The sequence below is a fragment of the Castanea sativa genome, chromosome 11, assembly GCF_040712315.1.
Source record: "Castanea sativa cultivar Marrone di Chiusa Pesio chromosome 11, ASM4071231v1".
NCBI classification, from domain to species: Eukaryota; Viridiplantae; Streptophyta; class Magnoliopsida; order Fagales; family Fagaceae; genus Castanea; species Castanea sativa.
The window spans coordinates 13,778,019-13,797,008 of NC_134023.1; the positions used below are offsets into that span (position 1 = coordinate 13,778,019).

At 35.6% G+C, this 18,990-nt stretch overlaps 1 long non-coding RNA gene across 1 annotated transcript; it reads right to left on the reverse strand.

The window, feature by feature from the left end:
• Positions 1 to 8,630: 8,630 nt before the first annotated feature.
• On the reverse strand, positions 8,631 to 10,259 carry LOC142614577 (uncharacterized). The gene is made up of 2 exons (XR_012840473.1): positions 10,215 to 10,259; positions 8,631 to 9,237 (listed from the first exon to the last, which is right to left on the reverse strand). It is a non-coding gene; the product is annotated as an uncharacterized LOC142614577 (long non-coding RNA).
• Between the last annotated feature and the right edge of the window lie 8,731 nt (positions 10,260 to 18,990).

An 18,990-nucleotide genomic window follows, 5' to 3' on the forward strand; every position in this document is an offset into this window, starting at 1 on the left:
GCATACCATATGCTCTTGGTTCTTTGCTATGAAACCTTCCTGTTGCAACATGTAGATTTCTTCTTCAAGATTGCCATTTAGAAATGCAGTCTTGACATCCATAATGAGCAGCAATGGATAAGAGAATTCTGATAGATTTAAGCATGGCTACTAGCGAAAAAGTTTCATCATAGTCAATGCCTTCTTTTTGTGTATACCCTTTCGCCACTAGTCTTGCTTTAAAGGTTTCAACCTTTCCATCTATCCCTCTCTTCCTTTTGTAAACTCATTTGCAACCAACATGTTTAATGCCGATAGGTGCCTCTACAAGATCCCAAACTTGATTGGAATACATGCAATCTAATTCAGATTTAATAGCTTGGACCTAATGATGTGCATCTATATCTTCTAAGATAGCTTTATAAGTTTCTTCCAAACCTATAAATCTCACAGGAGGCTGAACAATTCTCCCACTACGACGAGGCACTTGTGTACTAGACATCTCATGAGTAGTATATTGTGGTGTATCTAATACACCTACATCATCCCTAGTTTTATCCAATGGTTGTTGATTTACAAATTCATTCATTTCAGCCAATACAACTCTACTTCTAGGAGTAAAATTATTCATATAGTCATTTTCTAAAAATTTAGCATTTGTACTAACAAAAACTTTGTTATCATTGCGACTATAGAATAAATAACCCCTTGTTTCTTTTGGATAACCCACAAGCAAACACACTTCCGTTTGGTTCCAATTTATCAAGCTTCCCTTTTAACACATGTGCCGGACAACCCCAAATGTGGAGATATTTCATGCTAGGCTTACGTCCACTCCACCATTCCATGGGTGTTTTCGGAACAGATTTTGATGGAACTAAATTCAAAAGATGTATTTCAGTATCTAAGGCATACCCCTAAAAAGAAATTGGTAAAGTTGAATAACTCATCATGTACCTAACCATTTCTAACAGAGTCCTATTCCTTCTCTCCGCTACACCATTTTGTTGAGGAGTTCTAGGTGTAGTTAATTGGGATACAATCCCATTTTGAATTAGATAATCCTTGAAATCCCTAAGAAGGTATTCACCACCTCGATCAGATTGAATGGCCTTTATGCGTTTACCCAATTGATTCTCAACTTCAGCCCTAAACTCTTTGAACTTTTCAAAGGCTTCAGACTTCCGTCTCATTAGGTACACATAACCATATCTTGAGTAATCATCCGTGAAGGTGATGAAATACTCATAACCTCCTTTTGCTTGGGTTGACATAGGACCACATACATCTGTATGAACTAATTCAAGCAATTCTTGGGCTCTTCTACCTTTTGCATTAAAAGGTCATTTGGTCATTTTACCTTCCAAACGAGATTCGCAAACAGGAAATTTATCAAAGTCCATGGGCTACAAATGTCCATCTTTGATTAGTCTTTGAATCCTATTTGAATTAATATGACCTAAACGCAAGTGCCAAAGATATGCATCACTAGAAGGAAACTTTCTCTTTAATGATTTTACATGAGAGTTATCATCTAATTCAGAATTATGTAATTCATGCTTATCAGGATTTAAAATATAAAGACCATCCACAATATTGCCGGAACAGATAAACATTTTATCCTTCTTTATTACAACATTGTCCTTTAGGATAATACAATACCCATGTTTACCCAAATAAGTTGTAGAAATTAAATTCCTACGAACATTAGGTACAAACAGACAGTCTTGTAATATTAAAACCCTAGACTCAAAGCACAAATTAAGCACTCCAACAGATACAACGGGAACTCTACTCCCATCAGCTAAGGTAAGAAAAAATTGTCCTTCATTCAGCTTTCTAGTCTCTTGGAACCCTTGCAAAGAATTGCAGATATGATTAGTACAACCTGAATCCACACACCAGGAATCCGTGGGATTCTGTACCAAACATATTTCAAGAAGAAAAGAACTTTTCATATCCTTATTCTTGGTAGCTTTAAAACTTGGACAATTCCCCTTCCAATGTCCTTTCTCACCACAATGGAAACACTTTCCTTTGGGCTTCTTTCCCTTATTGGCAACTCCTAAGGCAATCTGTCTACCCTCTTGCTTAGTGAAGTCCTTCTTTTTCTTCTTCTTACCCTTGTCTTTCGACTTCGGTTGAGAAGTAGAAGCTTCATCCACATTGGCTTCAACACTAGAAGTACCAAGAATGCCTTCCGCCGCCACTAACTCATTCTTCAATTCAGACAAAGAATAAACCTTTTTATTCATATTCTAATTCAGTTTGAATTCCTTGAATGATTCTGATAGTGACTGGAGTATCATATCCACTTGGGATTCTCCATCAATGTCAGTACCTAAAACTTCCAATGTATTCAGATTAGAGATCATTGTAAGACAATGCTCCCTTACTGAAGTACCTTCAGCCATTTTGGTATTATAAATTTCCTCATGGTTTCTTCCTTGCTGAATGGCCTTGTTCACCGAACATCTCCTTCAGACTATGCATAATGTCCGAAGCTAGTTCTACATCCTGCATTTGATGCTGTAGAATATTTGAGATGGATGTTAGGATATGGCACTTGGCCATTTCATTAGATTTCTACCAAAGATCATATCGTTGTTTTTCCTCAAGAGGAGAATCTAATGAAGGAAAGCTAGGACATGGTTGAGTAAGCATATATTTGTGCTCTTCAGCAGTTAAACAATGTCCAAATTCCTTTTCCAATTAACATAATAGATCCAATCAGTTTGTTTTGATTAAGAATAGAAACAAGTGGGCTAAATGATGCCATGCTCAAATCTGAAAATAATAAACATGAATATAATAAGTAAACTGGACATTATCAATTTAGCATATAGTATATAATATGGAACCTTAATAAAACCATAAAATAATATATGCAACGGCAACTCAATCCCATGTTTAAAATTCCTTGGAAGCAAGTAAATTATAAACACTATGATTGATTGAGAACTATTCTCATTATTAGTGCTATCATGATAACTCTTATCAAACACTAATAACATGTTGTATTACCTTTTGCCTCTAAGTTATAATGACATAGCTCCAAAGGGAGGTTAACATTAAACTTAGTCTAGTGTACACCATTGACTGAATTCTATGTGAGTCATTAAGTAACTCCACGGTAGCGTGTTCGTTCTTAATGTAAAAATACATATCATCCATCATTAAAAAGCTTATTCTGTAGTACCATGAATTAAACACCCTCCGAAGGGAGCAAGGCATATATGCCAAGGCGAGGTGCTTAATCATTCTACTATATACCATCAATGGAGGCCATGAGATCCAACCCTTGTATCTCTCTCCCACTAGATGTTTTAAATCAAAGGTAAGTATAAAATATGCCTAAACAAATTACACATAGCCTTGCTCTTTATATGGGTAAGATACACTTAGATAAAATTCTAAACCTTCAGTCTTCAATCGATCAAGAAAAGTTCTAGTTGCTTGATCGATCCTCGATAGATGCTCGATCGATCGAGAAAAAATTTTGCGAAGCTTGATAGATCCTCGACAGATCCTCGATCGATCGAGAAAACTTCTGTCAGGTCGATAGATGCTCGACAAATCCTCGATCGATCGAGCTTCGTAAATTTTGAATTTTCTAGAATTTTTTCTAAAACAGTTTTTAACGTTGTCATGTACAAAACAACCATCATATGAAAAAAATGGATAGAGATTGATATCAAAACTGAATTTCATTGATGCTATAGCCTTAAAGTTCAGTTTAACATACTTAAACTCAAAATTAAATAACATCATAACATCAATATCAGTTTTTATCAAACAATAATTTCAACAACCATGTAGAAAACTAATTTCTAACAACATGAAACTATTGCCAAAAATTCCAAAACTCAAAACATGTTAAACAGATACGAAATGAAAACCTGGCTTTGATACCATTTGAAGGAAAATAACATGTTTGTATCATATACAAAATATACGCAGCAGAAAAATAACAGATCTACTTCATTCATAAAAGTTAACATGTATCGTGTAAGTTTCAGAAATTGATATCAAGAGAGTGTACGTTGGAGCGGTGAATTTCAAAACCGAAAATCAAAATCACTTGAGAACACTTTCAATCTTCACTGCAATTCCACTAATGTCCAAGATGTGTGGTCTCTCAATCAGTTCCAAAAGGAGACTGTAAAAGTGTCTAACACTTCCTACACATCTTTTCACAATTATGTTTTTGCAATTTTCTACAGAAAATTATGTATATATCTCCCTTTGTTTCTAACTGATTATCTAATTGGGCTAGCCTTTTGGGCCTTTCCAATTGGGTTTAAGTGTATGGCTTGGAGTGGGACCAAAAGGGACCAATAAGACACTAGCTTCAATGAGCCTTGGACTTTTTTGTCAACTCTTGACAAGTACAAAGTTACCATTAACTATATTTAATATCACTATATAAATATAATTGTACTCTCGGCCTTATTTATAAATTATATCCCAAGACTTTATTGTATATGCAACCCCTTCATAAAATATTCGTAGTAACACAAAGTCATAATAGAAGACTGCCACTTTGTAGATTACTACATCTTAATTCCTTGAGTACTCGGTTTAATCATTTAAGTTATTTATCATATATTTATGAAATCCAATTTCATAAATATATACTTTAGTAACTCCTTACTAAAGTGTTAGGCCTAACTCTCTGAATAACAAACCCATTAAACTTATCTCAAGGGAATATTTCGTATCTCCGTTAAGAGACTATGAATTCCATCTTGAGAATATATGCTCCATCAACACTAAATGTGGTTGTCCAACATACTAATGTTTTGACCGTAACTATAGATCTCACTCCTGATATATCAAAGCAACCTACACTTCATGATTAGGTCCATTATCCTCTCAGGATTAAGAGTTCATGCAAATATAAGTTGTGAGTTTATTATTCATGTGACAGTTGTTAGGAGAATAATAAAACTCACAACGGTCTAGTTCAATATGTCTTAACTCTTAAAACATATCAACATACCAGCTAGAAATCTCCATTTCCATGATTAAGACAAATCATCTTAGTTGATATGTTATAGTCTTTGCAGATGGAATGCCCAATTTCATCACCGACTATGAACTACACTTTGAGTTTACAAGGAACTTGTGATTTACATCTTCTGTGACTAAATCACATAAATCACATACAATGCAACTCATGGACTATATGATAATGTCTCAATATTCATGTTACCATTATTTTAGATAATAATAAAACATATTTATTAAACACAAAATTAAGTCATACATAATGTCATACATAATAATATACATAGCATCATATAATAGGATTTAAAAGAACACATCCTAACACTAGCATCGTCATTCAAACATGAGTCAATAAAAAGCTGTTCAAACACAGATAAAAATACTAAGTTGTTCAAACACGACTAGCATGTCATTCAAACATGACTCAATGAAAAGCTGTTCAAACACAACTTAAAATACTAAGTTGTTCAAACACAACTAACATCGTCATTCAAACATGACTCAATAAAAAGTTGTTAAAAAACAGCTAAAAATACTAAGTTGTTCAAACATGACTCAATAAAAAGCTGTTCAAACACAGCCAAAAATACTAAGAGCCTGTTTGGTCAGCAAGTTTTAACACACAAACACACATTTTAAACAACTTTACACATATTTTAACATACTTTTTCACCCACACGTATATCAACACTCAAACAACATTACTTAAACTAACTTACCAAACAGCCCCTAAGTTGTTCAAACACAACTAACATCGTCATTCAAACATGACTCAATAAAAAGCTGTTCAAACACAGCTAAAAATACTAAGTTGTTCAAACACAACTAAGATCGTCATTCAAACATGACTTAATGTAAAGCTATTCAAACACAGCTAAAGAATACAACTAAGGTCGTCATTCAAACATTACTCAATAAAAAGCTATTCAAACACAACTAAAAATACTAAGTTGCTCAAACACAACCAAAGATCGTCGCTAAGCTAGTCAAATATGAATCAATCATCCCACCGCAACTGAAGGTAAAAAGCTGCTCAAATGCAAGCTAAATATAAACGTTGTCTCAACACAACTAACATCGTCATAAAGGGTTGTCCAAGCACAAAAGAGTTGTTTACTACAACTAAAAGTAGGAAATCCATAAACCTATCTATTATCGTCAAAGTAATTGTTTAGTTGCCCAAAACAATGGGCCTAAAAGGAAGTGTTTAGTTGCCTAAAACAATGGGCTCCAAAGAGAAATATTGTTCTTGCCTTGCAAAGAAAAAAAAAAAAGTAGAAAAAAAAGATTACTGCTCATTAGGGATAGGGCTTGTAAGGGTTACAATAGTGGCCTCCTTAATTCCTTCAGCAACGTCTGTGGCTTCATTCGTCACATTCTCCACTGTAGCCTCAAAAGAACGATTAGACATAAGCTCTTTTTCAACGTCCTCAACAGCCAAGACAGAAAGATCCAAGCCGAGGTGATGCTTTGCCCTCCACTTCATGAGAAGATCAAAGCCATTCGTGTAGTACTTGCATAATTCGCTAGAGTACTCGTCAGAGTCTTTAAAATCCTGTACTGCCGTGGCCCTAACTTTCTGTAGCTTCAGCTCCAGGTCACCAATCTGCTTGTCCTTCAGCTTGTAGTAGTCCTTCTCCACTTGTAGGCTTTTCTCCAAGGTTGCCACACGCTCTTTATTATTCTCAGCTTCAGCAACGAGGATGGCAACCTTATTCTTGAACGTTTCATTCTCAGTGGATAAAACTTGATCAAAGGCTCGGATCATCCACAGAAAGTGCCTCGTGGGCCTTCAAAGCTGTCGCATCAAAATCGTCCCAAATGTTAGGAAGGAAAGATTTACCACCAAATTTCTTCCTCTTCCTAATCTCCTCTCCACTAGAGGAAATAATCTCTAGTGATGAAGTGGGAGAGGAAGGGCGCTTGGCAAGAGGAGGCATTTTCGTTGGATCTTTCTTAACGACGTCACCAACTTTCTTCTTCGACAAAAGGCCACTGACGGTCCTACCCTTGGCCTTCTTCTCTTGAACTTCGACTAATTTTTTCTTACTAAACCTAGTCATCATTCCTGAAAGGACAAACAAAAGGTCAAAAAAAGAAAAAAAAAAGAAATGAAAAGAAAAAACAGAAAGAGAGATAAGAAGAAGACAAAAGAAAAAGAAGCACTTACTCTTTTTCACAACTTCCAAGTCTTTCTGAACCTTAGTAGATGATTCCGGGCCCAAGAAATGAAGAAATAAAGATTGAGGAGAGACGAGCTTGTCAAAATCCTTGACGGTTTCCAAATATTCTCTTACTTTTTCAACATGAAGCTAGTACCTCTTCTTTAGACAAGGACGCTAGGCAACTGCAAAACAAGAATACAAGTAAGTCACCTATCACCATCACTCCTAGAAAAAGGGAAAAGAAGCTAAAAAGACGAGGAAGACGCACCAGACATGGGAAATCCCTAACTACGAAAAAACTTGGGGGCTTCGTCCAAGTCGTCACTAGGGACGAACTCCCAACCACTTCCAGAGATAAAAAAGAAATTTGGTTTCCAGTTTCGAAGAGAGGAGGGGTAATCAAGGATTAACCTAGAAGTCCTATCCCACGGCTTAAACTCATAGTAGACTTCCTTAGACGATAAAAATGGAGGAATTTGTCCCTCATAATGACATTAACCTCATTGGCAGACATCCATACCACCATGCAAGAAACAAGGATTCGCCAAGAGTTAGGCACCAACTATGCCAGAACAAGATGCAAATAGGAAAAAAGCTCCCTAACAAAGGGACGGATAGGGAAACGAAGGCCACTGGTAAAATCAGCCTCATAGAAAAAAACCTTATCAGCATACGAGTGACAAGCTCTTTCTTCGTCACTCGAGATCCTAATTTTACAGAATCAGGGAACTGAAATCTCTCCCTGATCCGCTTCTCGTCCTTTTCGGAGAGAGAACATGAGATATTCCAGGCTTTATAGGTGGTAGAAACAGAAGTGGCCTCCGAGACCACATGATCATCAGACGAGGATTACCCCATCTTTAGGTCGCTTGACCTTACCTCAAACATCCTCAACAACCTAGCTACCTTAGCGGAATGAGAAACTAAAGGAAACAAGGAAGAATGGATAGAAGTATATGGACAGTCCTTCCCTACGAAGGAACTGATCCCCTCAAGACACTTCCCCTCTACGGACTCAAGTAAGTAAACTACCTAAATGAGCAAAAAAGAAGGCTATAGAAGGACAATCCGCTCTAACAGTAGAATAATCTACCATGGAAGAACCAAAAAAGAAGAAGAAGCATGAAGGACTTACCAGGAAACGCAGAACAAAGAAAGGAAGCTTGAAGGAGAAACAAACCCTAGAATAGAGAACTGAATAAGGAAAAATACAGATGAAAGGAAAGAGGAGGGAAAAACGCAAAACAAGTGGCCAAAACTCACGTGGGAAAACCGAGACATGTTCACACGTCGAACATATCCTAGCCATACACATGGCGCCCAACCACCCAGACATCAAGTTGTCATAAATGCGCAGCACACGAAATACGAAGCGTCAGATGAATTTGTTCTTATCTCATCTAAAAGATGAGAAAACGAACAAGGGGGTAGCTGATGAACCAAAAATTTATAGTCGTCATTATACAAAGATCGTCATTCACCTAGAGAAGACGTTACGCATTTATTACAATCATTGATGACAAACAGTAACTGACGAACCAACGGTCACAGAATGAGCTGTGGCCTCTAGACAAAGATTTTGTAACGTACTAGCCATTGAGCATAATTGTAGCACATCAGTGCCCATTAATGGGGCATACAACTATAAAAGAGAAGATAACAAAAGCTAAAGGTACGCACAAATACTCTACGAAATCATTCTCTACTCATTTTCTCTCTAGAATCTTTCTTCCTTACTGACTTAAGCATCGAAGGTGGTTTGGTTGACACCACACCGGCGTGTTACTCTTCCACCCAATTCATTTTGCAGGTTTCTCAGCCACAGAGACAACTCCATTCATAGCATCGTCCATCCGCTACGATGAGGAGCTCAACTGTTGATTTTTTGCATCATCACAATTAATGTAAAGAAATTTGGGGTTAGCTTGACAAATTTGTGTTTCGTGTTCTAAAGTGATTTTCCCTTAGATGTATTGGTTGGGTATACAATTTAGCAATTGTATAATTAGAGGTTGTTATTTTTTGTCATGTGATGCTGATGCCTTCAGTGCTTGCTGCTCATCATTGGTGATGCCACAGTTCACTAGTGGCAACAAATGAGAAAGGCATATCAAACACTCACAACATAAAATATGCAACAAATAGATGATGATGGGTAGTGGTGGAGAGTTAAAGTTCTTAAGATGATGGTGGAGTGTGGAGAATTAATTTAAGTAGAATTAGTTGACATGGCAAATAATAACACTATATTAATGATATGATAAGTTGTGGTATGCTCACCGTTATATTTTAATAAGAATTTATGGTCATTGGCAGCACTATGTATAGTTCAGGATTGGAGTTTAAATGAACCCTCTGCGTTGGCAATTTATTTTTTATATATAAAATATTTTTTAAAGATTTTTATTTAGCTCCTTTAATAAAAATTTGAACACCTTGATCTAAAATTTATTTTTAAGCTTAGCTTAAATAAGTTTAAATATGATTCTCTTAACAATATTTTGGTCTTTTTAAAATACAAAAAAAAAAAAAAAAATCCCAACAACAAATCAATTTTATCTAAAATATGGGGGAGTAAAAAATAGCAGGTCCAATAATAATGGCAAAATTTGTTCATCTTAAACCCCAAAAAATGCTCATTTAGATCTTAACAAATTTTAGTATAAAAATTACATTTTCTTTAAACAATATGTAGAACATTAAACATTTTTATGCAAAAGTGATATTATACACTTTTGCGAATCTTACATTGATAGTATTTATTCTACAATATAAATCTTATATTGATAGTACAATATAAACATATAATTGTCCTAAATTAATAAATAAAAGTATTCTAGGTAGTATTAATTAAAGTTTCCTTAACAACAATAATTTATATGTTTATTGTATTTAGAAACGATAAATGATTTTCAAGATTTAATTTTAACAACAATAATTAGTATGTTCATTATATAAAGAAACAATATGTCTAATAAACTTATAGTCCATCTTTTATTTTCATGCTAGTCCAGGACAAAATTTGAAATAAGTTCGTAGATTATAGTATTTATCGCTTACCCAATATTCATCTTTTCGCTGACTCCCTAGAAAAATCTTTAAAATATCCTAGAAGATGGAATGATGTTAAGGAATTGTATCATAAATATAGGCCAGCTCTTCAAGTTACTCAGAATTTGATACCCCTTTCAGTTTATGCTTATGTTACACTATTGCAGATTTTTGTTCTGTAGAATATTTGAGACACACGCTAAACGTGTCCACCGTTCTTGTCAATTCAAGGGTTTAGCATCTTTTCTTAAGAATAATTTGTACGAGTAGAACCAAACTATTGTAGTATATATGCTATACTATATATAAGGTACAAGAACATATAGACTAACATATATAATTCGTCACTTATTTAGCTCATGTAAATCTCAAAAAGGTTAAAGGTACATATTCAAAGCAGTTCCACTAGGGAGAAAGATTTGTATATAATCTTTCAAGAACCTAGTGATGGGGGACTATAGCTGGAATCTTAGTCACCCCAGCATCTACATCGTTGTTGCTAATTGATCTAAGATTCCAGCTATAGTCCCCCATCACTAGGTTCTTGAAAGATTATGTACAAATCTTTCTCCCTAGTGGAACTGCTTTGAATATGTACCTTTAACCTTTTTGAGATAGATGCTGGGGTGACTAAGATTCCAGCTATAGTCCCCCATCACTAGGTTCTTGAAAGATTATATACAAATCTTTTTCCCTAGTGGAACTGCTTTGAATATGTACCTTTAACCTTTTTGAGATTTACATGAGCTAAATAAGTGACGAATTATATATGTTAGTCTATATGTTCTTGTGGCTTATATATAGTATAGCATATATACTAAAATAGTTTGGTTCTACTCGTACAAATTATTCTTAAGAAAAGATGCTACCCCTTGAATTGACAAGAACGGTGGACACATTTAGCGCGTCTCAATTATTCTACAGAACTCTGCAATAGTGTAATATGAAAAGCTGAAAGGGGTATCAAATTCTGAGTAACATGAAAAGCTGGCCCATATTTATGATACAATTCCTTAACATCATTCCATCTTTTCGGATGCTTTTAAGATTTTTCTAGGGAGTCAGCGAAAAGATGAATAGCTGGCCCATATTTATGATACAATTCCTTAACATCATTCCATCTTTTCGGATGCTTTTAAGATTTTTCTAGGGAGTCAGCGAAAAGATGAATCTTAGGTAATCTATGAATACTGTAATCTACAAAACAATGATAAAGATTTGTAAGAGATAAAGATGCTTTTAAGGTTGGTGAAGTCTGAGACTGCCTGAGACTATCTACCAAACGATGGTGATCCAAGCAACTATAAAAAGCAAGGCTTTGTGGCTATTTTAGAGCAGATGGACCTTCACCTCCAACTCCAAAATTCAAATATTTCAACCATGTTTGCCTTGTTGTTCATGCTGTTTACCACCATCATCGCACCATTAATTCCAACCCTCTCTTCACAACCACCACCACAACCCTGCCCTACTCCGCCTCCACCACCAATAGCGCCAGCATTTGAGTTTACTTTCACTCCATCACTACCAGATGACAACATATGGCCTCCACCAAGTGAAACACGACTAGTATCCACGCGGTTCGTGCTGGGGTGTATCTTGGCTCCAATAATAATAATTAGCTCAATCGCAGTGGTGATTTACATTCGCCGACAAAAAGGGCCAAAAGGGGACCAAGGGGATCCAGGGAAGCCAGGGTTGAAAGGGGACAAAGGGGAGAAAGGTCCGAAAGGGGATCCAGGGTCACCAGGGCCGTCAGGGCCACTAGGGCCACCAGGGCCTCTAGGGCCGCCAGGGTCGCCAGGGCCGCCAGGGCCGCCAGGGCCACCAGGGCCGCTAGGGCCGCTAGGGCCACCAGGGCCACCAGGGCCGCCAGGGCCGCCAGGGCCACCAGGGCCGCTAGGGCCGCCAGGGCCACCAAGGCCGCCAGCCTACCAATGCTACCTGGGCGGCCAGGGCTGCCAGTGTGGCCAAGGCTGCCAGTGCCGCCAAGGCTGCCAGTGCCATGTTAGGTGATAGGAAAAGATAACAGTAATTTTTTCCCCTATTTGTTTGGATTTTTATATTTTTTTCCCCAGTTTTTGCCAGTTTCTGTAATGGGATTTTTTTTTCTTTTTCTTTTTGGGAATTTAGTTATAGAGTGCTAGTATTGTTAGGATTAGTACCCTTAAATCCTATTGTGTGATGTTATGTATGATATTATGTATAACATTATGTACGACATTATGTACGACATGATGTATGACTTAATATTGTGGTTGATAAAGTTATTTTATTATTATCTAAAATAATGGTAACATGAATATGGGACATTATCATATAGTCCATGAGATGCATTGTATGTGATTTATGTGAAAAGTCACAGAAGATGTAAATCACAAGTTCTTTGTAAACTCAGAATTTATAGTTCGTAATCGGTGATGAAATTGGGCATTTCATCTGCGAAGACTATAACGTGTCAACTAAGATGATTTGTCTTGATCATGGAAGTGGAAACTTCTAGTTGATATGTTGATATGTTTTAAGAGTTAAAATATATTGAACAGGACTGCTGTGAGATTTATTGTTTTCCTAACCACTGTCAAATGAATAATAAATCTCACAACTTCTATTTGCATGAACTCTTAATCCTGAGAGAATAATGGACCTGATCATGAAGTGTAGGTTGCTTTGATATATCAGGAGTGAGACCTGAAGTGATGGTCAAAACCTCAGTATGTTGGGCAGCCACATTTAGTGTTGATGGAACATATATTCTCAAGATGGAATTCATAATCTCTTGATGGAGATATAAAATATTCTCTTAAGATAAGTTTAATGGTTTCAGTTATTCAGAGAGTTAGGCCTAACCACTTTAGTAAGAAATTACTAAAGTATATATTTATGAAATTGGGTTTCATAAATATATAATGAATATCTTTAAAGAATTAAACTGGGTACTCAAGGATAAGATGTAGTAATTTACAAAGTGGCAGTCTACATTTATGACTTTGTGTTACTACGAATATTTTATGAAGGGGTTACATGTTTAATAAAGTCTTGGGATATAATTTATTAATAAGGCCTAGAGTGCAATTATATTTATATATTGGTATTAAATATAATTAATGGTAACTTTGGACTTGTCAAGAGTTGACGGAATAGCCCAAGGCCCATTGGAGCTAGTGTCTTATTGGTCCCTTTTGGTCCCACTCCAAGCCACACACTAAAGCCTAATTGGAAAGGCCCAATAGGCCAGCCCAATTAGATAATCAGTTAGTTATAAAGGAAGAAACATACAAAATTTTTTGTAGAAGAGATTAGAAAAGAAAAAGAAACGGTGTATGAGAGAGTGTGAAACACACTTTCATTCTCCCTTTGAAAGACTGATTGAGAGACCACACATCTTGGGTGTAAAGTGGAATTGGAGTGAAGATTAAAAGTGTTCCCAAGTGCTTCTAATCTTTATTTGGATTTCTCCACACCAAGGTACGCTATCTTGTTCTTAAATTCTGAAATTTACATTGTGCACGTTATCAATCATGAATGAAATAGACCATAGTTCGTTGCTTCCGCTGTGGGTTTTGCATGAGATGCAAAATCAGAATTTTTTCTTCAATTGGTATCAGAGCCAGGTTTTCATATCATGATTGTATTGCGTGTGATTGAATTTTAGAATTTAAGAAAACCGTTATCTTTGTGTTTTAAATTTCTGCATAAAGATATTGTTCCATAAATCTTGTGTGCATTGATAAATATATGTGATATATTGTTCTACATGTGCACGGATTGGTCATTGATTTAATTACCATTAATGGAAGAATATGGGATTGCATAGATATGTACTGTGCGTGAATGATGTCCACAAGATGAAGTGAATAGTGCCGTGCTTTTATGGTTCTTACATACAATTATTAATTTATGAAATAACTGTTTTTGTAATTGTTAACTGCATACACTGTTCGGAAGTTTTCTTGTACCGTTTGACTTGGCTTCTTTGCATGGTTTAAACTTTCAAGTTTTGGCTTATATGATATGTGCATTGTGAATAAAATTCATACGGATGGAAGGACACGTGCAATTGAATTGTGTTTATACAGTTGGGTTCTTAGGTTTAGGCTTGCATGGGTTGACTATCAAAACTTTTCTTTTGTCTTGCATGTATTATGGCTATGAAAAGATCAATCCATACATATATATATATATATATATATATATATATATATATATTGCAAGTGGGACCCATAGATATTATTGTAAAGGTGGAATCTTAGACTTCATGAATCATGAATTCCATCATGAATTAGCACACCTTGCAACCGTGGGGCCATAATATATAATATAATATATATATATATATATATACACATATGTAAAGTACATATATAGGTATATTATATTATATTATATATATATAGTGTAATAAATATATATTACATATATTAATTTGTATATTATATTATATATAATATAATATGAATAAAAATTAATATATGTAATAAAGTTTTTTATTACGTTATATATATTTATATATGTTAATGCTAGTTTAATGAAATTTATTCCTAATTAAATTAGGATTATTTTTTCAACGTGTCTAGCATTATTATGGTTCTTGATCCTAAAAACCTTTATTTTAAAATATCTAGTGGGAGAAAGATTCAAGGGTTGGTTCTCACGGCCTCCATTGTTGGTTCATAGTAGTGTGAAATATATACTTTGTCTTTGCCTCGAGCTTAGCATTCCATGCGGAGAGTATTTATTTCATGGTCCTACAAGATTGAATTTCTTGGTTTATAGTGGTTTGATAAACACTTTGTCTTAGCTTCGAGCTTTGCATTCCATGCGGAGGGTGTTTTATCATGGTACTACAAAATAAGCCTATTAAAGGGTTGAAATGTGGTTACACATAATTCTAGACAATGGTATACACTAGACTAAGTATTATAGTATCCTCTATGCTGAGTTCTTACTATTATTACTTAGAGGCTAAATATAAAACGGCATATTATTAGTATTTGATAAGAGTTATCATGATAGTGCTAATAATGAGAATAGTTCTCAATCAATCATAGTATTTTATGTTCACTCTATGCTGAGGGATATTGAATATGAGATTGGGTTGTCGTTGCATATGTTATTTTATGATTTTATTAAGATTCCATATTATATACTTTTATGCTAAATTGATAATGTCCAATTTACTTATTATATTCATGTTTATTATTTTCAGATTTTGTCATGGCATCATTTAGCCCACTTGTTTCTATTCTTAACCAAAACAAACTGACTGGATCCAACTATATTGATTGGAAAAGAAATTTGGACATTGTTCTTACTGCTGAAGAGCACAAATATGTGCTTACTCAACCATGTCCTAACTTTCCTTCATTAGATGCTCCTCTTGAGGAAAAACAACGATATGATCGTTGGCAGAAATCTAATGAGATGGCCAAGTGCTACATCCTAGCATCTATCTCAAATGTTCTACAGCATCAAATGCAGGATGTAGAACTTGCTTCAGACATAATGCATAGTCTGAAGGAGATGTTTGGTGAGCAAGGCCGTTCTGCAAGGCAAGAAACCATGAGGCAAATTTATAATACCAAAATGGCTGCAGGAAGTTCAGTGAGAGAGCATTGTCTTAGGATGATTGCTAATCTGAACACATTAGAAGTTTTAGGTGCCGACATTGATGGAGAATCCTAAGTGGATATAATACTCCAGTCACTACCAGAATCATTCAAGGAATTCAGACTCAATTATAATATGAACAAAAAGATTTATTCTTTGTCTGAATTAATGAATGAGTCAGTGGCGGCGGAAGGCATCCTTGGTACTTCTAGTATTGAAGCAAATGTGGGTGAAGTTTCTACTTCTCAACCTAAGTCGAAGGGCAAGGGTAAGAAGAAGAAGAAGAAGGACTTCACTAAGAATGGTGGTAAACAAATTGCCTTAGGGGTTGCCAACAAAGGAAAGAAAACCAAAGGAAAGTGTTTCCATTGTAGTGAGAAAGGACATTGGAAGAGGAATTGTCCAACATTCAAGGCTGCCAAGAATAAGGGTATGAAAAGTTCATTTCTTCTTGAAATATGTTTGGTACAGAATCCAACAGATTCCTGGTGTGTGGATTCAGGTTGTACTAATCATATCTGCAATTCTTTGCAGGGGTTCCAGGAGATCAGAAAGTTGAATGAGGGAGAACTATTTCTTACTTTGGCTGATGGGAGCAAGATTCTGGTTGAAGCTGTTGGAGTGTTTAATTTGTGTTTTAAGTCTAGAGTTTTAATATTGGAAGACTGTTTGTATGTACCTAATGTTCGTAGGAATTTAATTTCTGCAACTTACTTAGGTAAACATGGATATTGTGTTATCCTGAAAGACAATGTTGTAATAAAGAAGGATAAAATGTTTATCTGTTCTGGCAATATTGTAGATGGTCTTTATATTTTAACTCCTGATAAGCATGAATTATACAATTCTGAATTAGATAGTAACTCTCATGTGAAATCGTTAAAGAGAAAGTTTCCTTCTACTAGTGATGCATATCTATGGCACTTGCGTTTAGGTCATATTAATTCAAGTAGGATTCAAAGATTAATCAAAGATGGACTTTTACAGCCCATGGACTTTGATGGTTTTCCAGTTTGCGAATCTTGTTTGGAAGGTAAGATGACCAAACGACCTTTTAATGCAAAGGGTAGAAGAGTCCAAGATTTGCTAGAACTAGTACATTCAGATGTATGTGGTCCTATGTCAATCCAAGCAAGAGGTGGCTATGAGTATTTCATTACTTTCACTGATGATTACTCTAGATTTGGTTACGTGTATCTAATGAAATGGAAGTCTGAAGCCTTTGAAAAGTTCAAAGAGTTTAGGGCTGAAGTTGAAAATCAATTGGGTAAACACATAAAGGCCATTCGATCTGATCGAGGTGGCGAATACCTTCTTGGTGATTTCAAGAATTACTTGACTGAAAATGGGATTATATCCCAATTGACTGCACCTGGAACTCCACAACAAAATGGTGTAGCAGAAAGAAGGAATAGGACTCTTTTAGATATGGTTAGGTCCATGTTGAGTTATTCAACTCTACGAATTTCTTTTTGGGGATATGCCTTAAATACTGCAATGTATCTTTTGAATTTAGTACCTTCGAAGTCTATTCCTAAAACACCTGTAGAGTTGTGGAATGGGCGTAAGCCTAGTATGATACATCTCCACATTTGGGGTTGTCCAGCACATGTGTTGAAAGGAAAGTCTGACAAGTTACAGTCTAAAATAGAAGTGGTATTTTTTGTAGGGTATCCAAAAGGAACAGTTGGAAGTTTATTCTATAGTCATAAGGATAATAAAGTGTTTGTTAGCAGAAATGCCAAATTCTTGGAAAATGACTATATGAATAATTTTACCCCTAGAAGTAGAGTTGTCTTGGCTGAAATGAATGAACCTGTAGTTGAACAACCAATGGATGAAACTAGGGATGATGTGACTGTATTAGATACACCACAAAATACTACTCATGAGATGTCTAGTACACAGGTGCCTCGTCGTAGTGGAAGAATTATTCGGCCTCCTATAAGATTCATAGGTTTGGGAGAAACTTATGAGGCTATCTCAGAAGAGGCTGAATCGGATCCTTACACTTATGATGAAGCAATGAATGATATAGATGCACATCATTGGGTCCAAGCTATGAAATCTGAATTGGATTCTATGGATTCCAATCATGTATGGGATCTTGTAAAGGCACCTAACGACATTAAACCTGTTGGTTGCAAATGGGTTTACAAGAGAAAGAGAGGGATAGATGGAAATGTTGAAACCTTTAAAGCAAGGCTAGTGGCGAAAGGGTATACACAAAAAGAAGGTATTGATTATGATGAAACTTTTTTGCCAGTAGTCATGCTTAAATCTATCAGAATTCTCTTATCCATTGCTGCTTATTATGATTATGAGATTTGGAAAATGGATGTCAAGACTGCATTTCTTAATGGCAATCTTGAAGAAGAAATATACATGTTGCAACCAGAAGATTTCATAGCAAAGAACCAAGAGCATATGGTATGCAAGTTGAATAGGTCTATTTATGGACTTAAACAAGCATCTAGGTCATGGAACATCAGATTTGATCAAGCAATCAAGTCATTTGGTTTTGAACAAAATCTTGATGAACCATGTGTGTACAAAAGACATCGAGACAAAGTAGTAATGTTCCTAGTGCTTTATGTTGATGATATTCTACTCATTGGGAATGATGTAGGGGTAATATCATCGGTTAAAGTTTGGTTGTCAAGCCAATTTGATATGAAGGACTTGGGTGAGGCTAACTTTATTCTAGGGATCAAGCTTTGGCGAGATCGTAAGAATAAGATGTTAGGCTTATCACAAGCTAAATATATAGATAAGGTTCTAGAACGGTTTAGCATGCAAAACTCCAAGAAAGGATTGCTTCCTTTTAGACATGGAGTTCCTCTATCTGATGACCAAAGGCCTAAGACTCAAGAGGAAGAAAATATGATGAGACAAGTTCCTTATGCTTTTGCAGTGGGAAGTCTCATGTATGCCATGCTTTGTACTAGACCAGATATTTGTTATTCAGTTGGCATGGTTAGCCGATATCAATCAAATCCAGGACCAAAACATTGGCAAGCTGTAAAACATATTCTCAAGTATCTTAAGAGAACGAGAGATTATATGCTTGTTTACCATAGTGAGGATTTGATTCCCATTGGCTATACAGATTCAGACTTTCAGTCAGATCTAGATTTCAGAAAATCCACTTCAAGATGTGTTTTCACCTTGGGAG